The sequence below is a fragment of the Chelonia mydas genome, chromosome 10, assembly GCF_015237465.2.
Source record: "Chelonia mydas isolate rCheMyd1 chromosome 10, rCheMyd1.pri.v2, whole genome shotgun sequence".
In the NCBI taxonomy this organism is placed as follows: domain Eukaryota; kingdom Metazoa; phylum Chordata; order Testudines; family Cheloniidae; genus Chelonia; species Chelonia mydas.
The window spans coordinates 40,234,152-40,252,151 of record NC_051250.2 but is presented as its reverse complement, the minus strand read 5'-3'; the positions used below and the strand labels follow the sequence as shown (position 1 = coordinate 40,252,151).

At 47.2% G+C, this 18,000-nt stretch overlaps 1 long non-coding RNA gene across 1 annotated transcript; it reads left to right on the top strand.

Annotated features, from left to right (window-relative positions):
• Positions 1-512: 512 nt before the first annotated feature.
• Positions 513-15,287, top strand: LOC122461938. The gene is made up of 2 exons (XR_006284212.1): positions 513-552; positions 15,116-15,287. It is a non-coding gene; the product is annotated as an uncharacterized LOC122461938 (long non-coding RNA).
• The last annotated feature ends 2,713 nt before the right edge of the window (positions 15,288-18,000 follow it).

The following is an 18,000-nucleotide window of genomic DNA, read 5'->3' as shown; positions in this document are numbered from 1 at the left end:
AAGAGGAAGCAGATGATGCTTTCAGGGGAAGAATAGCCCTAGCTGGCTAGGGAGCATGTCCAAGGTAGAAGAGAAACAAGCATAGGAGAGGTGGTGGTGACCAAGTAGTAGACTAGCATGTAGGTGGGAGCAGAGGCAGAAAGGCTGGTGACTTCAGGTTCCCAGGGGCTAAGTCCTCACTTTGGGGAAATTGTGTTTGCAAGTGGCTTGCTCAAATGGCAGGATGAGTGCTGAGGGAGGGATTTGTCAGAATTGATCAGGTATCTGCTGGCTGTGAAACTTTATTGAGCTGAGACCAGAACCACATACAGTGGTTCTGTGGAGACATGGCTATAGAAGATCTGAATGAGGAAGTAGATAAATCTGTGGGGAGTTTCCCCTGATCATTGTGAAATTACTGCTTACTGTGACAGGTTTCAGAGTAGCAGCCATGTTAGTCTGTATTTGCAAAAAGAAAAGGAGTACTTGTGGCATCTTAGAGACTAACAAATTTATTTGAGCATAAGCGTTCGTGAGCTACAGCTCACTTCATGGGATGCAATGTGGACACTGGTAAACCCACATGGCTATACAGCTTAATGAGAAAAACTGGGGGCTGAGGGAGCTATGTATGACAATGCATATAGTCATGCAGAGGTGTGTGATCAAAATGAAAAATGTCTTTGAGATTCAGTACCGGGTATACTATGGCACCAATGGCACTGCCACACCAGGCCCACACTCAGAGCCCACAAAAACTATACTGGGGCCCACAAATATGTTTGGCGCCAGGGCCCACAAAAGGTTAATCCAGCCCTGGCGTTAACAGGTTCTTAAACTGTAAATTTTAATGCAACTGTCTCCTGCCTGTTACTAGGGGGTTCTAGGAACCTGGACCCCTCCGCTGTCATGTTCTGGGTGACCACTGTCCTCCTGTATTCAGAGTGGCAGTCGGAAGAGGCCTGTAGTGAATTCCTTACTCTGCATAGTGACAGCCTAGGAAAGAGCACACACTGTTGGTGTTGGCTAGTCCAGACCTCTGTGGGATTAGCATTCCATGCATCCTGGACCTTCCAGTCATCTTCCTGGACACCTGAGGCCCAATCCTATGAGTGCTTAGTGCATCCTGTTGAGTAATAAGAACTCAGCTCTCCTTTGGAGTTGTGGATCTATCCACCTCCAAATCAGGCGTCACCGTAGAGGCCCTTGTATTGCAAGATTGCCTGAATATATAGGGAGCTGGGAAGCCCCGCAGAGGATCCCATCAGCTCCTAAAGGCTGTCAGTGGCTTTGACTTCTTGACCCCTAATGAGCTGATCTGGATTCAAATCAAGGACCCGAGCCCAGTGTATGAAAACAATAAATGCAATCCAGATTGTGGTGACAGCCTGTGCACCATGCAGCATGGAGCTGGCTCAGGAAACTGCTAGGAATTTTGTTCTCCTGCATAGTTTTGCAATTTATTATCATTGCAAAGACAAGCCTGCAGGCCAGGAAAATGCCCCCTGTTCATTCTGGGCATTGGAATGTGATGGGATTCAGTTGTTACCCATGACATCACACACCAACACATTGAGGCAGGAGCCCTGGAGAACTAGGATCTGTTCTCCATGCATGTGGTGTAAGGACCTGCCAGCGCTGGTGTGGAAGGACCAGCGTGCCTCATTGCTGAGTGAACTGGCCATTGCATGGCAGGCACAGGGGGCTAATCACCAAGCTCAGTACCAAGAGCTGGTGCTTTTCTAGAGCCGCTGCATCTTCTCCTTTGCATGGGACAGGCAGATGGCAAGGAACCCTGAACATGTGATGGCTCCAGCCTCCACTTCAAACCTTGATTCTGCATCTGAGCCATGTATGGAGAGCCCTTTCTGTGTGTGGAATCTCACTGACTACACTGGGGTTCCAGAGAGGCTCAGCAGAGATGCAGTTGCAGGGTCAGGATCTTGAGTCCTAGTCGGCTCCAGATGTTCCTTGATAGGCACCACCTAAAGCTAATGTAACCCACTGGTTAGTAGGCATATAGAATTCGTGCTCAATCCACAGAGGGCAGATGTCTATTACAGGCTTCTTTAGTGCAAGCTGCAGCCGCTCACGCTTTTAGCTCTGGAGGTTTCCGGTTCAATCCCTGCTACACCTGCCATTGATGTCAGCTGTCACACAAGCACATGGTGTGCTGATACTTGGATCCCTCTAGTGCGACCTTTTCTCAGGCCACCAGCCACCAGCAAGAGAACCCAAAGCACACAAAGCTGGTCTACTTCCGTCGGCAGAGGGCACTGACATACAAAGAGCAGCGTTAGCAGCCACACTGCGTGGCTTTGGCATCAGCACTCATGCTAGTGGCAGGCGCCCCATCTCCACTCAGTACTGCGCGCTGGCTGTGATTCACTGGCAGAGACGTAATTTCCAATTAAATAGCAATTCTTTTCAGAGCCATTTATTTCTGTTTCTTTTGTATTTTGATCAGAATGTCAGTCAGTTTTTCACCTGTTTGTCAATTTCCCTTTCCCTAAAGATTATCTGTGGACGACTTGAGAATACAGAAATATCTGCAGTCGGCTTCTAACCTGGGAGAGCCTCAGATTCCAGGAGCTAGGAGGAAACCTGCAGAGAATATGTTAAGAAACAGGAAAAAAAAAATGTTTTCCCTTCAGATTTCTCTGCTTAAAGCTATATTTTGAAATCTGCTTTTTTTTTTTCTCTGTTCCCAGTACCCAGCTCCCCCTTGTGATCTTTAAAACTTGCAAACCCGCCCTCCGAGAGTAGTGCTTACCCACACAAGAAGTCCCATTGATTTCCCCATGGCAAAGCAGCCATCGGCTTCCTGGGAAGTGCCCTGGGAGCTCATGGAATCAGGCCTTAAGACAGAGAAACCCTTTTTCATTTGGGTTGGGTCACATCCAGTAACACCAGGCCATAAACCAAGCACTGTTTACGTGAGTAATAGAGATTGAGAGTTATATCCCTTTCCCCTATCCTGTGTCTGACTTGTCTATTAGACTGTAAACTGATTGGGGGAGGGAGTGACTGTCTGCTCCTCTGTACAGCACCTAGCGCAATGGGGCTCTCTTCTTGGCTGGCCCCTTGGCACTACCATAACTCATCTGATTAATATTAACAATAAAAATTGATGGAGAATTTAGGGTTCTGTTCCATTAGGGACACTATCATGTGTGTTAAAGCCAAAATTTGACCCTCCATTGAATTTGGTATAATCCAGTGGAGACTATCCACCATTCACGACACTGTGGCACACACAGCTGTGAAACAGAGATGAAGTGATTTGTCTGAGGTCACACGTCAGACCAGGGGAAAAGCTGGGAACAGAACCTGGGTCACTGGAGTCTCAGGCACCAACCACTAAGTTGCACTGCCTCCTTTGTGAATGAGCATCTGCCAGGGACTTCCCAGGGCCTGGTTCGTTCAATTCCGATGAAGTGTTGTGCCACTATGGAGATATTTTACACAGGTGACAAAAATGTGGAAATTTTTTTTGATTATACTAGTTCAGGGTTTCTCTGCCTCCCACAGACACTAACACTATGTTACAAGCAAAATGAATTTTGGGAAACCTCACACCCCTCGTGAGTTTCAAGCCTTCCCTGCCATCTAACCAAAACCAAGAGAGAGTGGCTGCAATCCCCTGAAAGCGCTCCTCAGTTTAGAACCCTTGTATTAAGCAATACACACTCTTTACAGTCCTCTCATTCCAACTTCCACCTTGCTTTCTTCCTGCTAGCTAAATTGCAGCATGATATTACCAGCCATTCTTCTCACTAATCCTTTAGGCTTTATACCATTTGGAACTGGGAATACAAGCTGTCAGATGTCACCCACCCTTGGTTTCAGATGTCGAGTGCAGCCATTAAAATCAGACTGGAGTTGGAACATGCAGCAGAATGCAAGATGGTAATCAGAATGATGTGATTTCAAGGCCCAACATGGCATAAACCAGGGGGGTTAGAAAAAGCAAGTGGATTAGTTTCCAGCCCTGCTGAAGATACTGTATCTGAGAAGAGTCATTAATCGAGGGAAAACTTGTGGCCATTTACCAGAAAAGCCAAGAGACATTAAGATTCCCAAGCCCCCAACCTGCTGCCATCTGCACTGATACTCTGGAGTAATGACCAATCCAAAGCTCCTTGGAATCAATGGAAAGCTGCTTGCTGATTTCAATGGCCTTTGCATGATCTCTTTTGTGCCCAGACAGAAGAAATCTGAAGGCAGCCATGCTGGTCTCGGCTGCAGCAAAGAAGCAGCCAAGTCAGATGCTGACAAAGCGATGGACAAAGAGAAATGGCAAGGAATGAAGTGTTCTTTCTGAACATCTCAATGGGCTGGAAGCAATGGAGGGGAAAAGTAAAACTGAAACAGATGGGAGGGAAAGCACTCATCACTGTCCCCTTCCATCACCATTTGGCTCCACAAAGGCAGTGAGGCTGCATGAAATCTCTTGCCAAACGAACGCAGGGCTAGAGTCTCATCCCCCCCAGTGCTGGGAGGGCAGAGCTGGGGAAAGGTCAGGACTCACATGATCTGTTCAGACACTTCCAGGGCCTCCAGCAGCTCATACATAGTAATGAACTCACCCTCACCGTACCTCTGTGAATTCCTGTGCCCCCATTTTATAGAGGAGAACTGAGGCCCAGAGAGTTCACAGGACTTGCTACACGTCACGCTCTGGCTATGAGACACATAGCTAAGGCCATTGGGCCAGAGCCGGCTGTCAGGAACCCCAGGGTGAAGCCTGCAGTGGTACTGGGGTACCTGGGAATGGGATCTGGCCTGGTTCAGCTCTTCCTTAGTTCTCCCAGCCAGGGCTGGTGTGACGTTGCACCCCATAATGCTTTACGGAAATATGCTTATGTATGTATATATGCCATGTAACATATCTCTGTAAAGGTTATGATCTACTGAATATATTCATCCTATTTGTATGGATGTATCATTTTTGTATTCAAAGTTATGAATATTGGCTGTGTACTTGTTTGATTTTAAGTAGCCTTAGTAAGGCATTTGGTCAGCTTCTTAAGAAAGGAATTTGCAAGTTAAGTGCCCATTCAAGAAACACTTAATGGACAATGGAACCTTGGAAGGCTCCAATCCACATAAGAAGTCTACCTGGGCACATTCAAGTTACCATGTGAACAATGGCTGCCACCTGTAAAGTTCTGAGTAATGCATGGACATGTGACTTGCCGCTGTGACTCCAAAACTCCAGCTTGCAGCTGGATTCTGCATAGGAGAGAGGAGGGGGTCTCCACCCACAAGAGAGAGTCTATTTAAGCCCCTGGGAGACCCCTCCATTTTGTCTTCAGCTGGCTCAAGAGCTAGCGTCTCCACCCCTAAAGGATAGCTGAAAGAAACTGGAACAAAGGACAGTAACCACAGGGGTGTGAGTGATTGGTGGACCCAGACAAGAAGGAGACTAGTCTGTAAAAGAAGCTAACTGGAACATCTCTGAGGATGATATTTCATCTGTAATCATTTTCTTACTGTACTAGGCTTAGACTTGCATGTTTTGCTTTATTTTGCTTGGTAATTCACTTTGTTCTGTCTGTTATTACTCGGAACCACTTAAATCCTACTTTTTGCATTTAATAAAATCACTTTTTACTTATTAATTAACCCAGAGTATGTAGTGCCCATCTTTAAAAAAGGGAAGAAGGAGGATCCTGGGAACTACAGGCCAGTCAGCCTCACCTCAGTCCCTAGAAAAATCATGGAGCAGGTCCTCAAGGAATCAATTCTGAAGCACTTAGAGGAAAGGAAAGTGATCAGGAACAGTCCGCATGGATTCACCAAGGGCAAGTCATGCCTGACTAATCTAATTGCCTTCTATGACGAGATAACTGGTTCTGTGGATGAGGGGAAAGCGGTGGACGTGGTGTTCCTTGACTTTAGCAAAGTTTTTGACACGGTCTCCCATAGCATTCTTGTCAGCAAGTTAAAGAAGTATGGGCTGGATGAATGGACTATAAGGTGGATAGAAAGTTGGCTACATTGTCGGGCTCAACGAGTAGTGATCAATGGCTCCGTGTCTAGTTGGCAGCCAGTATCAAGTGGAGTGCCCCAAGGGTCAGTTTTGTTCAATATCTTCATAAATGATCTGGAGGATGGTGTGGATTGCATCCTCAGCAAGTTTGCAGATGACACTAAACTGGGAGGAGAGGTAGATACACTGGAGGGTAGGGATAGGATACAGAGGGCCCTAGGCAAATTAGAAGATTGGGCCAAAAGAAATCTGATGAGGTTCAACAAGGACAAGTGCAGAGTCCTGCACTTAGGACAGAAGAATCCCATGCACCGCTACAGACTAGGGACCAAATGGCTCGGCAGCAGTTCTGCAGAAAAGGACCTAGGGGTTCCAGTGGACGACAAGCTGGATATGAGTCAACACTGTGCCCTTGATGCCAAGAAGGCCAATGGCATTTTGGGATGTATATGTAGGGGTATTGCCAGCAGATCGAGGGACGTGCTCATTCCCCTCTATTCGACATTGGTGAGGCCTCATCTGGAGTACTGTGTCCAGGTTTGGGCCCCACACTACAAGAAGGATGTGGAAAAATTGGAAAGCGTCCAGCGGAAGGCAACAAAAATGATTAGGGGACTGGAACACATGACTTTCTGAGGAGAGGCTGAGGGAACTGGGATTGTTTAGTCTGCGGAAGAGAAGAATGAGGGGGGATTTGATAGCTGCTTTCAACTACCTGAAAGGGGGTTCCAAAGAGGATGGATCTAGACTGTTCTCAGTGGTAGCTGATGACAGAACAAGGAGTAGTGGTCTCAAGTTGCAGTGGGGGAGGTTTAAGTTGGATATTAGGAAAAACTTTTTCGCTCGGAGGGTGGTGAAACACTGGAATGCGTTACCTAGGGAGGTGGTGGAATCTCCTTCCTTAGAAGTTTTTAAGGTCAGGCTTGACAAATCCCTGGCTGGGATGATTTAGTTGGGGATTGGTCCTGCTTTGAGCAGGGGGTTGGACTAGATGACCTCCTGAGGTCCCTTCCAACCCTGATATTCTATGGTTAATACCTGGGGGTGGGGGCAAACAGCCGTGCATACCTCTCTATCACTGTTATAGAGGGTGAACAATTTATAAGTAATTTATGAGGGTAAAATGGATCTATTTGGGGTTTGGACCCCATTGGGAACTGGTTATCTGAGTGTTGGAAACTGGAACACTTCTTAAGCTGTTTTCAGTTAAGCCTGCAGCTTGTGCGGGACGTCGTTCAGACCTGGGCCTGTGTTTGTAGCATGTCTGGCACAACCAGTCAGGGTTCTGAAGTCCCAAGCTGCCAGGGAAAACGGGCTCAGAGGTAGTCTCGGCACTTCCCAAGGAGGTCTCTGTGATCCAACCCATCACAGCTGGGTTTCCAAGTCTTTCTGATTTAGGACCCAAAGGATTTGCCTTGACCAGTAAAGACAGTTTTAAGAGGCACCTGAACTCCTTGACAGTCCCTTTAAAACCTGCACTGTAAAGCAACCCCAGCTGCCTGGCAAATGGCTGCTGCCCAGAGGATGTTTCTCCCTTCGTGACAGGTGAGGAGGAGGGGCTCCATGACTCTGTTGTGGTCTCACTAACTTCTTCACCCCACATCCCTGGCTCACAAGTAAAGTTGCAATGGCGCTGAGATGACTGCCACTTGCTCCTGCCAGCCCGGTGTCCAGCACAGAGGGTCTTCTCCACCCCTTCCCTCTCTCGTTTGCATGCTGTGGAGGTGTGTCTGTGTGCACAGGGGTGGCTGTGTGTGTAAGTAAGAAGCCTGTGTCTGGGTGTGTCTACACTGTATATGGGCTAGCGTGTGTCTGTGTGGAAGTGTTGGAGTGAGAGAGCACGTGAGCCTATGGCTGTGGTATGTGCATTGTGTGGGAGGGAGTAGGTTCAGGAGGAGCGTCTGTGTTGGCTGTGGATCTGGGGTAGGGTTAGGAAGGCCTATGGAGGTTATGTTCAAAGCCAGGTTGGACTAGGGGTCAGTCCAGACCCTACTGAGCTCCTGAGAGCTGTTCTCTCCAGATTTCAGCCCCAGACAATGGCAGTCTCACCAGGTCAGCTACTCTAGGAAGCGCCTTCATACTCTTGGGCTGCATTCAAGCCAGACTCTGGGTTCAGCTCCAACTCAGGATCAGAACCACGGTGGTGGGTTTGAAACTGGGGATCTGAACTTGTCCAGAATGCATGGGAGAGGTGGGGGCTTGGACGTGATGTTCCAGCAAGGCCACATCTGTAGCATATGTGTGAATGGGGAGCATATGTGTTTGCATGCATGGGGAGCATGTTAATTAAAAAACAAAACAAAAAAAAATGAAAACTCCTCTCGCCCTTTACTGATTTTCTCGCAAGGACTTTTACTCCCACTCACTCCCCGGTCTGAGGTGCCGTTCCCAGCACAGAGAGCTATTTCTCATTTTCATTCAGACAAAGGTTAGGACAACCTTCAGCTGGCCATTACATCTCCTAAGGAGCCAGGGTTTTGGTCTGTGTAAACACATACGAGGTGTGTGCATATGTGCACAGTCTACACCAGAGATAGGAACAAAATAGCCTCCTCTCAGGACTATCCTTTGACACCGCCAATATACCTTAACCACTGCCCTGGGGTATGGTGAGGAACACCTGACTCCTGGGGCAGTCCCATTGACCTATTTGTAGAGCAAGATCCTACTCAGTGTGAGCAAGGCAGTCATACTCTAGCTCCAAGAATTTAAGGTGGAATTTTCAAAAGCACTGAAGTGAGTTGGGCAGACGAGTCCCAATGATGTCAACAGGTCATTTAGGTGCTTTTGAAAATCTTGCCCTCTGGTCTTCAATTAGTGAATCCTTTATACACAGATCTGTGCATTTGCCCCAAGTACTCTGCGGGGGATCCCTTTCAGATGACACATCCACATGCTGTTTGTGCCAATTCTTCACTGATTGTGCTGCGCTGCTAGTCACTTAAGTCATGTGGCATTGGATCCTCTCCCAGATTGGATGACTGAAACTTTTTCAAACAGGAGAATAACAAACAGAAAATGAGGCACTTTCTGGTTCAAAGTTCCAGATGAATGATCATTTGTGTTAAAATTTTGGCAGCCTTTGAGATTTGCTGAAGTTTTCATGAATGTTCATCCAAATAATCGTGAATAACAAAATAATAGGAGCAGAGTCATGGAAATAGACAACAGAAATTGATAAGAAGACCAACTCATTCCAAAGTAAATTCTTGCAGAAGATCTTCAGAGTCCATTGGAAAGAATTTCTTGAAACATCAGACATTCTAAGGTGAGCAAACCAATCTAAAGCATCAAATATGGTAAGAGGATGACAATGGACATATTTAGTACACACTTTAAGGATGCCACCAACACCGCTTCCATGGCAAGTCTATATTAATAGACACCACCTGGAAAGAGGGTGGCCTAGAGAAACATTATGCAGAATAAATAGAGAAAGAAGACAAATAAATCAACACAACACTCAGAAGCCTGAACAGAGCCAAGATCGAAAAAAATGATGGAAACTGATGGACACCCTGTGCATTTGAGGGTGTTGGAAGATAAAGAAGATGAGTCTTAGCAAACTGAACCTGGAAATACTCCCCAACAATGTCTCTACTATCCATTCATTATTATTGTTCATTGGCACTACAGAGGGAGTTGGCTGGTCTCAAAACCGGGTATCCCAAAGATTCTGAGAAGAGTAGGCAAGTAACTCATAATAAGGAAACTGAGGCATGCTGAGATTTAATTTCCCACGTAGCATCATACAGTTAGTCTATGACAGAACCAAGACTTGAACCACTAGCTCCTGATGCCTAGGTCAGCACCTTGGCTATAAATCATCTTTTCTACATGTGTGGCTACTAACGTTGTCTTAAGACTAGCAGTTTCCTCAGCCATTTCTGGCATTGAGACTGGTTGCTAGACTACTGCAGCAAGCAAAAGGCAAAGGGGGTGTGCGGACGGTGGAGGTGAATTCATTAACAAATCCCCTGGCTGTTTGTTGCTGTGTTTTCCCAGTTCCGATTCTCGGTTCTGGTGATCTATTGACTCACCTTGTGCCCTTCGCAAGACACGGCCTTAGTGAAGCCAGCTGGAAATGTTATAAGAAGCAATAGCCTTGGTGTGAAGGTTGTTCTGAGGCTGCTTCTCAGGTATGGTTTCCCTGGGCTGGTGAATGACACCAAATATTAGTCTGAAAAAATAAAGTCCCTAATGCAACTATCTGGCCTGTGGACTCTGTTTCTTTCCTTCGTTTCCTTTAATAACCAGCTATCTGAAGTCCTAGCTGAGCCTTGGCCCTGTGCTGTGGTAAACATGTCCTGGAGGTGTTGGGAACAAAGGATCAATGGAGAAGAGGTAGCAAAAAGCGGAGTGGGGAAAAGGAGAGAGGGAGAAATATGGGGAGAGGAGAGAGGGGAAATGCAGTTTGCCAAGAGCAATGAACAAATGTAATTGAATTGCAGCAAGCACTCAGATAACAGGCAGTGATCTCAGATCAGGCAGCAATGCCACTAGGGCGCTAACAAGCCAGCGCAGCATCATTGAGTATGCTGGGCAGGTTCCTCTAATGTAGGTCATCCTGCCAGCACAAAAATAATCATCATAAGATTCCTCCTTTCAGAAACTTACATCTTCTAGCAGAGCTTTAACTGGATCCCCTTCTGTTCCACCAAGAAACTACCCCTGCGCAGGGGGGGCTGGACCAATTTGTATAGTGGGGGGTGCTGAGAGCCATTGAACCAAACTATAACCATGTATATGATGGAAACCACTTCAAGCCAGCATTCCCAGAACCCCTAGTTTCAGCATCTATGCCCCTGCGGGAGGGAAGGGGAAGGAAAAAGCCCCTGCTGATGCACCAGAACGCTGCAGCCTGAGGATCTGCATTTGTTGGGAATTTGTGATCTGTGCAGAGATGTATCATCATCTTTAAAAGAATTGCCACAGTAAAGCAGAGAATGGGTTGAAGCCAAACCAGAGTTTGAGGGGTAGCTAATTCAAAGGGATAAATGAGAAGTGTCTATATATTTTTACAAACCTCCACAATATGTGATTTTTGCCTGGAGAGGAGGTAGCAGAATCCACACCCCATCCCAGGACCCCAGAGGAAGAGACAGGCCAGTTACTCCATCAACCTGGTCCCTGGGTGTAAATGGGGTTTGATGCCAACAAGCATGGTGCTGAATGCCGGGCTGGCACGCCCTCAAATCCCACTCACATCAAGGTGAGTCTAGGGTTCTGAGCATACTGCAGGATCAAGCCCCACCTGTAGTGAGTCTTATGCAAAGAGGATAATTTTTACTTCAAAACCAGAGCTTACACGGTGTGCTGGCCCTCTGCATTTCACCCAGAGGGCAAAGCTGGAAAGCATCAAAGTGAGTATTCATGACAGAGACCTGGTTCTACAAGAGACACTGCTCCAGTCAGCAAACAGGAACAATACCATATGGACTTGTTCCTGACTCTGGCTGCTATGCCTCCTCCTTGCAACTCCCTTCACCCCAAATTTTTCAGGACGTTTCAATGATTTCAAAACTATTATACAAATCAGACAATGCTAATATGAATCACCAGATAAATAGGTTACATGCAAAACATCATTGCTCAATCCCTCTACTTCTTCTTACATCTTAGTCCTCAAACGTACATTGTCTCTTTAGACTGTAAGGTTTTCAGGGCCGAGAGCTTATCTTTATGGCAGTCTGGAAAGCACCCAGCCTCAGTGGTGGTTGTACACCTGTAATGAAGAACTGTTCTTTTGAAATGTTGGCCATGGTCAAAGCCACCAGCTGCAGAGAGTCTTTGGAGAAGGCCACATCTCCTGAGGTTTCCAGGCGGATTTCTTTGCAGCATCAGGATCTTAGGTGCTTTTCCAGTGCAGATGTCTAGACTCTCTGGGCTTCATCTACTTTTAACAGCACCTCCTGCTTTTGCCATGCTGCTGTTTGTTCACGGGACACTTGGGACGGGTGAAGGAGAACATGGGTAAGTATTCCTAGCTTCTCCTCAAGCCTACATGAGGTGCAGAACCTGGTCCCCAAACAGGTCAACTTTTGAAGGAAAATGCTCTAGAAAATTTCATCCCCCCCCCCCCCCTCTTTCTTTTTTCCTCAAAATTACAAATGTTGAATTTTTTCCACCAGCTAAAGCCAAAACCAATCAGGAATGGCTACCATTGCTAGCTGCACCTCCACAGCGCCTGTCACAACAGCAGGCCCAACTTCAAGGATGGTCTAGGGCTTACGTATCTGGGTGTGGGTTTCGAGAAGACCTGAGTTGGATTCCCTGCCATGTCCCACCCCAGATTTCCTTGGGCAAGTCAATTCTTCTCTCTGTGCTTCAGCTCCCCATGTGTAAACTCCAGCTAACATAATCTATCTCACAAGGGTGCCACAAGGCTAAACCCATTAGTATTGTGTGAGATGCTCAGAGGCTGCAATGAGAATTACACTCATGGTATGGGATATTGGCTCCTGGTTCTAAGGGATGACTCTGTGTAACACTGACAGACCCTGGTCATTGGCGGGCAGGATCGAACCTGGGACCTCTGGAGTTTAGTGCACGAGCCTCTACTGCATGAGCTAAAAGCCAATTGAGTGTTAGCTCAGGTTGTAGAGCCGACTCATTTGATCTCTCTCTCTAAGTAGTCTTGGTGCCACTAGATGGGACAGAACACCACACCCAGGTGATGTGTGTGTTACATATGCTTCAAAAGCCCCCCAGCAGGGGGCAGCAATCAGCTGCCTCAGTCCACACTTAGTACTTTAAAACACCTATTGATCTGTCTGCAAGGGTGGTGTCCTCCCAGTATAACGTAGTGCAGCCTGATGGGAATGGCTAAGCAGGGATGGGTGCACCATTGCTTTCCACCCCCGTCCCCTGCAGCCTCTCTGAGAGCTCAGCAGTTCTTATCCAAACCCTGGAAAACGGAGACTGAATCCAAATCAATGTGGCTCTGCTCTCTTATTAATTTATCATTGGGGGACAAACCACACTGAACTTTTATTGAACTATGAAATGAAGTAGGCAGGGAGTAGGGAAAGCAAATATTAGAGGTCTTAATGGCCTTTTGTTTGACCAGAAAACCACTATTAATCACCCCAGCACGGAGACTTGAGTCTGTTGAGGGCTCACTTTGAACGGAGACTTATCTCTGCAAACAGTTGATGGAAATGACAAGGGGGCGACCTGCTAATATTTGCATACCAGTCTCCACCCACAAGTAGGGAGGAGTGGGCCCCTCGTGCCAGGGGGATCCTAGCTACTGGCAGAGGGGGTCATGCCACCTTGAATGCTCTGTGGCAAAATCAAAGTGCATCTGCATGCAGTGGAGAGAGATGGGAGTGAGTTCGGTCATGGTGCAAACAGGCCCAATGCCACTGGCTTTGATAGAGCAGCACCAGCTTCCACCCGCGTGCAGACCAGGAGGCAGTGTGGTCTAGTCCAGGGTTTCTAACACATGGGTCAGGACCCAAAACTGGGTCACCAGAAAGTTTCAGAGTCGTGTGGCAGCTCCCCAAACCTGAGCAGCGCTGCAACCCTGGAGGTTGCAATGCTTAGAGTGGAGAGCCGAGCCAAGCCCTGCCAGCCTCACAGCACAGGAGCTGCAGGAGCTGCCACTGTGGGGTGAGTGCCAGGCAGGACCCAACCCTCCCCGCCCCGAGAGGCAGGACCTGACCAAAACCACCCAGTGGCAGAGCCATAACCAGGGCAGCTGCCCAGGGTTCAAAGCTGTGGGGGCGGCTTGGGCTGGTGATGCTAGGCCACTTGGGCCAGCCCTGTGCTGCAGGGCTCAGGGAGGGAGTGCCACCTCCACCCCTGACTCACCTCAGCAGGCCACCCACTTGTCTGGATTGGGGGGCAACCAAAAAATCTGGGGGGCATGTGACCTCATATGTCCCCTCACCCGTGGTAGGGGACACAAATATGCTTGCTTGCCCCAGGCACTACTAAAATGCCTGGTTACAGCTCCGCCTCAGGGCCTCCACCCCCAGACTATTTACTGGGTTGCGACAGGCCAGGAACATTTACCAGATGGGTCCTGAGCACAGAAAAGTTGGGAACCATTGGTTTAGTGGATAGACCTTGGGCAAGTCACTTAGTCGCCCAGTGTCTCAGTTTCTCCTACTGATACTGACCAACTCTGTAAAGTGCACCGAAATCAGTAGATGGAAAGCACCACATAAGAGTATAGTATTGTTGTTAGTATCTCTTTGGCCCATGGACACATCCCAGCCAGGCACAGCATAAAGATGAAATGTGAGAGACTGAAGGTGAGTGGGGGTGTGTGGGAGGTGGGTTCATCACAGATGGGCTGTAGATAAGTGCATCTGCATATGGCTGCTGGACGCTCAGGAAGTGTGTCTGTATGTGGGGGGAGGTGGAGAAGGAATCCAAAGCTTGGGGACCTTTTGGTGTGCAGAGCCAGGAAAGGCCATGTGATGCTGTCAGGCCAGAGGCCAGCTCCTGTCAAGGCTGCAGGCATTAGCTAAGAACTGACAAACTCATAGCTGGAGACCAGACCAGGTCATTTATGTGTTAGTGTTACTCAAAATAGGTATTAATCTTACCAGAATGTATTTAGTGTTTCGACTGTGGAACGTTTGTAAATTGCTGCATGCATTAATCTCACTTGCGATGTCTGTATCCCAGGCTAGAGAGAAATATGTAAATTTTGCTTTATAACTTGAAAATGTTTGCTCTAAGCTTCAGAGTAACAGCTGTGTTAGTCTGTATTCGCAAAAAGAAAAGGAGTACTTGTGGCACCTTAGAGACTAACCAATTTATTTGAGCATAAGCTTTCGTGAGCTACAGCTCACTTCATCGGATGCACCCGATGAAGTGAGCTGTAGCTCATGAAAGCTTATGATCAAATAAATTGGTTAGTCTCTAAGGTGCCACAAGTATTCCTCTTGCTCTAAGCTTGTGAACCCAGATGAGAAGAGTGTTTTCCTCCGCATCCCCCCTGCCCATCCAGAAGAACTATCAAATGGGCCATCAAGGAACATTGCAATACAAAGGATCGGTTAATGGCTCTATAGCACTTTGGAAATGCTTTGTGCCAGAAGCTTGTCCTTTGGATTTGGAGGCTGTTTGAACTCTGCCAGGGCCAGAGACACCAAACTGAAGCCAGAGAAAAAAGATCCCCAGGAGCTGCCTCCTGGGGCTGCCCTGAAAGACACTTTGAATTGACAGATCACAACAACTCTGTGACTTTTAGGATTGAGATTGCAGCTCATTAGTGTGTATGTGTTTGCTGGCTTTAACCTGCAAATAACTCTCTTATTTCTCTCTCCTAGTTAATAAAGCTTTAGATAGTTTATTAGAGGATTGGCTACAGGCCTTGTCTTCGGAGTGAGATCAAAGGTACCAACTAATGTGGGGTAAGTGACCAGTCTCTTGGGACTGGGAGCAACCTGAATATTGTGTGATTTTTGGCGCAAATGGCCATTTATCACCAAGTCCAGCTTGCCTGGGTGGTAAGACGGATTGGAGAGCCCCAGGGAACTGTCTGTGACTCTATGGTATGACTGTTACAGTGATCCAGGAGTTCTCATTTGTTACTGGCTTGGTGAAATCTAATTATAGACAACCCCCCGCAGTTTGGGGTGTCTGCCCTGTTTGTGACAGGTAGGCACTCATGGCCATGAGCCACTCCAGACAATGACGGGCTGCTGCGATTTTAGTCCATCACTCGACTGGGGGCTGCAGGTCAGAAGGGGGAAGAGCAGGGGGGCTGCAGGACAGGTGTGAGATGCATCCCAGCCAGGCTGGGAACGAGGACTGGGACAGTAGCCGGTGCTGCTGGGCAAGATTGAATTCCAGTGGCAGAGCTGTACTGGGCAAGCTTGCAGAGTCATCTTCCCATGTTACACCCGTTTCTGGCCAGCAGCACATAGTCACTCACACATTGTGAAGGAAATAATAATAAGCGCATTGCTGTAATGTTTGCTTAGTGCCGGTCGCAAGTCGCCTCGCATTGCATGAGATGTTGCATCAGAGCCCGTCTCTGCCTGTGGCTTGTCTGAGGCTCATGAAGGCCCCTGTCACCATGCTCCCAGTAACCCCTCTGTGTAGAGGACTGGTGTTCCCTTACTGCCGGACCTGCGAACACAACAGCACTGCTGCAGACTGAGGAGAGAGGGACCTTCTCATCAGCCCTGCGCCCTGCAGGAACAGTCAGAGACAGGAGGACTGGCTCGGAGCAAATTAGAAACCTCTCCCATGGACCTGAGCCCGTAGCCAAAACTCAAACCAAGCGGCTTGGGGGTTTGGAAGAGTTCAGGGAGCATATGTCCCATTATATTTCGCTCCTGTGCATGGCTCCAGCTGTTTGTGGGAGGGCAAAAATGCAACAAGTTCTCTCATGATAATCTTTTTTTACACCATGCATTCATCTCTATACCTATCTATCGATACACATGAGCACACACCCACGCACACCTCTCCATACCTATCACTTCAGTTACAAACACGCCACAAATAGACATTTGCACCAATATTGGTGCAAATAAATATTCTCCTGGATATATGCGACAATTTCCCTTCAGCTTGGGCATTCTTAGAAACACCACACCACGTGCACAACTGCAGCAGAGAAGCAAGTCACAGAAGCCGTGGTGCCATCCCAGAACAACTCCCTGGGTTGTATTTGATTGAACACTGACAAACTCTTTGGGGCCTGTGTGATGCTTTCTGATTAAAATATGACCATGTAGATCACTGTTGCTCCCACTGTTATATAATTGCAGCAAATCTTGTACAAAGGTTATCAAGTAAGGTGTCTATGGAAAAGTTATGATTTGCTGAATATAATTATGCTGTCTGTATGCATGTATCATTTTTGTATTTGAAGTTATGAGCATTGGCTCTATACCTGTATTTCAAATATGTTTGCTCCTGGGGTAATGCCCACAAGGTATTTAGCTTGCACATCTTGAAGGGACTATTCAAGTTAAGTGTCCTATCAAAAGAACACTTTGCGCAAAATGGAAGATGCCCATCTACACTGAATGGACTGTCCTGTGAACTTTCTGTCTGGGATATATCGGTAATGATTTTCTACTATGACTAAGCAAAGTCATGCATGGACATGTGACTTGCTCACGTGATTCCAAACTCCATCTTTTACCTGTAATTTTCCACTAGCTGTCCTGAGGGCTTTGTTTGAAACAATGGGATTCCCTCCACATGGCCAAAGCTATAAAAGGCCCTGGAAGCACTTCCGTTTTGCCTCTTTCCTGCTCAAGCCTCTGGACTATGAAGTTATACTGATTGGGAGCATTCTAACCAAGGGTTTGAGGACCTTCCAATGATTTGGAAGCAACCAGAGACATTTCAAGCCAGCAATTTATTCCATCACTGCTACAAGCCTGAACCAAGAACTTTGCAATTATTGTTTGTATTTGATTCCTTTAACCAATTTTAACTCTCACCTTTCTTTCTTTCTGTAAATAAACCTTTAGATTTTAGGTACTAAAGGATTGGCAGCAGTGTGATTATTGGGTAAGATCTGAGTTCTATATTGACCTGGGGGTGTGGCTGGTCCTTTGGATCAGAAGAACCTTGCATTTGATGAAATTGGTTGTAAAGAACCACTCATCTTAAAGTCCAGTGTTTTTGGTAGTGATACAAGGACTGTAGTGCCTAAGGAAACTGCTGTTCTGACTTCTTGTTAGCCAATGTGGTGAAACAGAAGTTTACTTTTGTTGCTGGTTTAGTATATCTTAAGAGAGAATAACTACCAGGTTTGGAGTGTATCTGCCCTATTTCTCAGCAGTTTGTCCTGAATTTGGTATTCTCAGTTATGACCACAGAGGCATGGCTACAGCCTGATCCGACGCCCACCAAAGTCCGTGGAAAGGCTGCCCATCGGCTTCAATGGGCTGCAGATCAGGGCCTCTCTTCACTCAGATCTGGCTCATTCATTTGGCCCCTGATGAAGGGCCCAAGCCAGCTGAGCACTGAAGAACGTGTTGCTGGAGAAAGCTCAAAATGCAGTATGAGACTGAAAAGCAGAAGGGATGAAGACTGAGAAA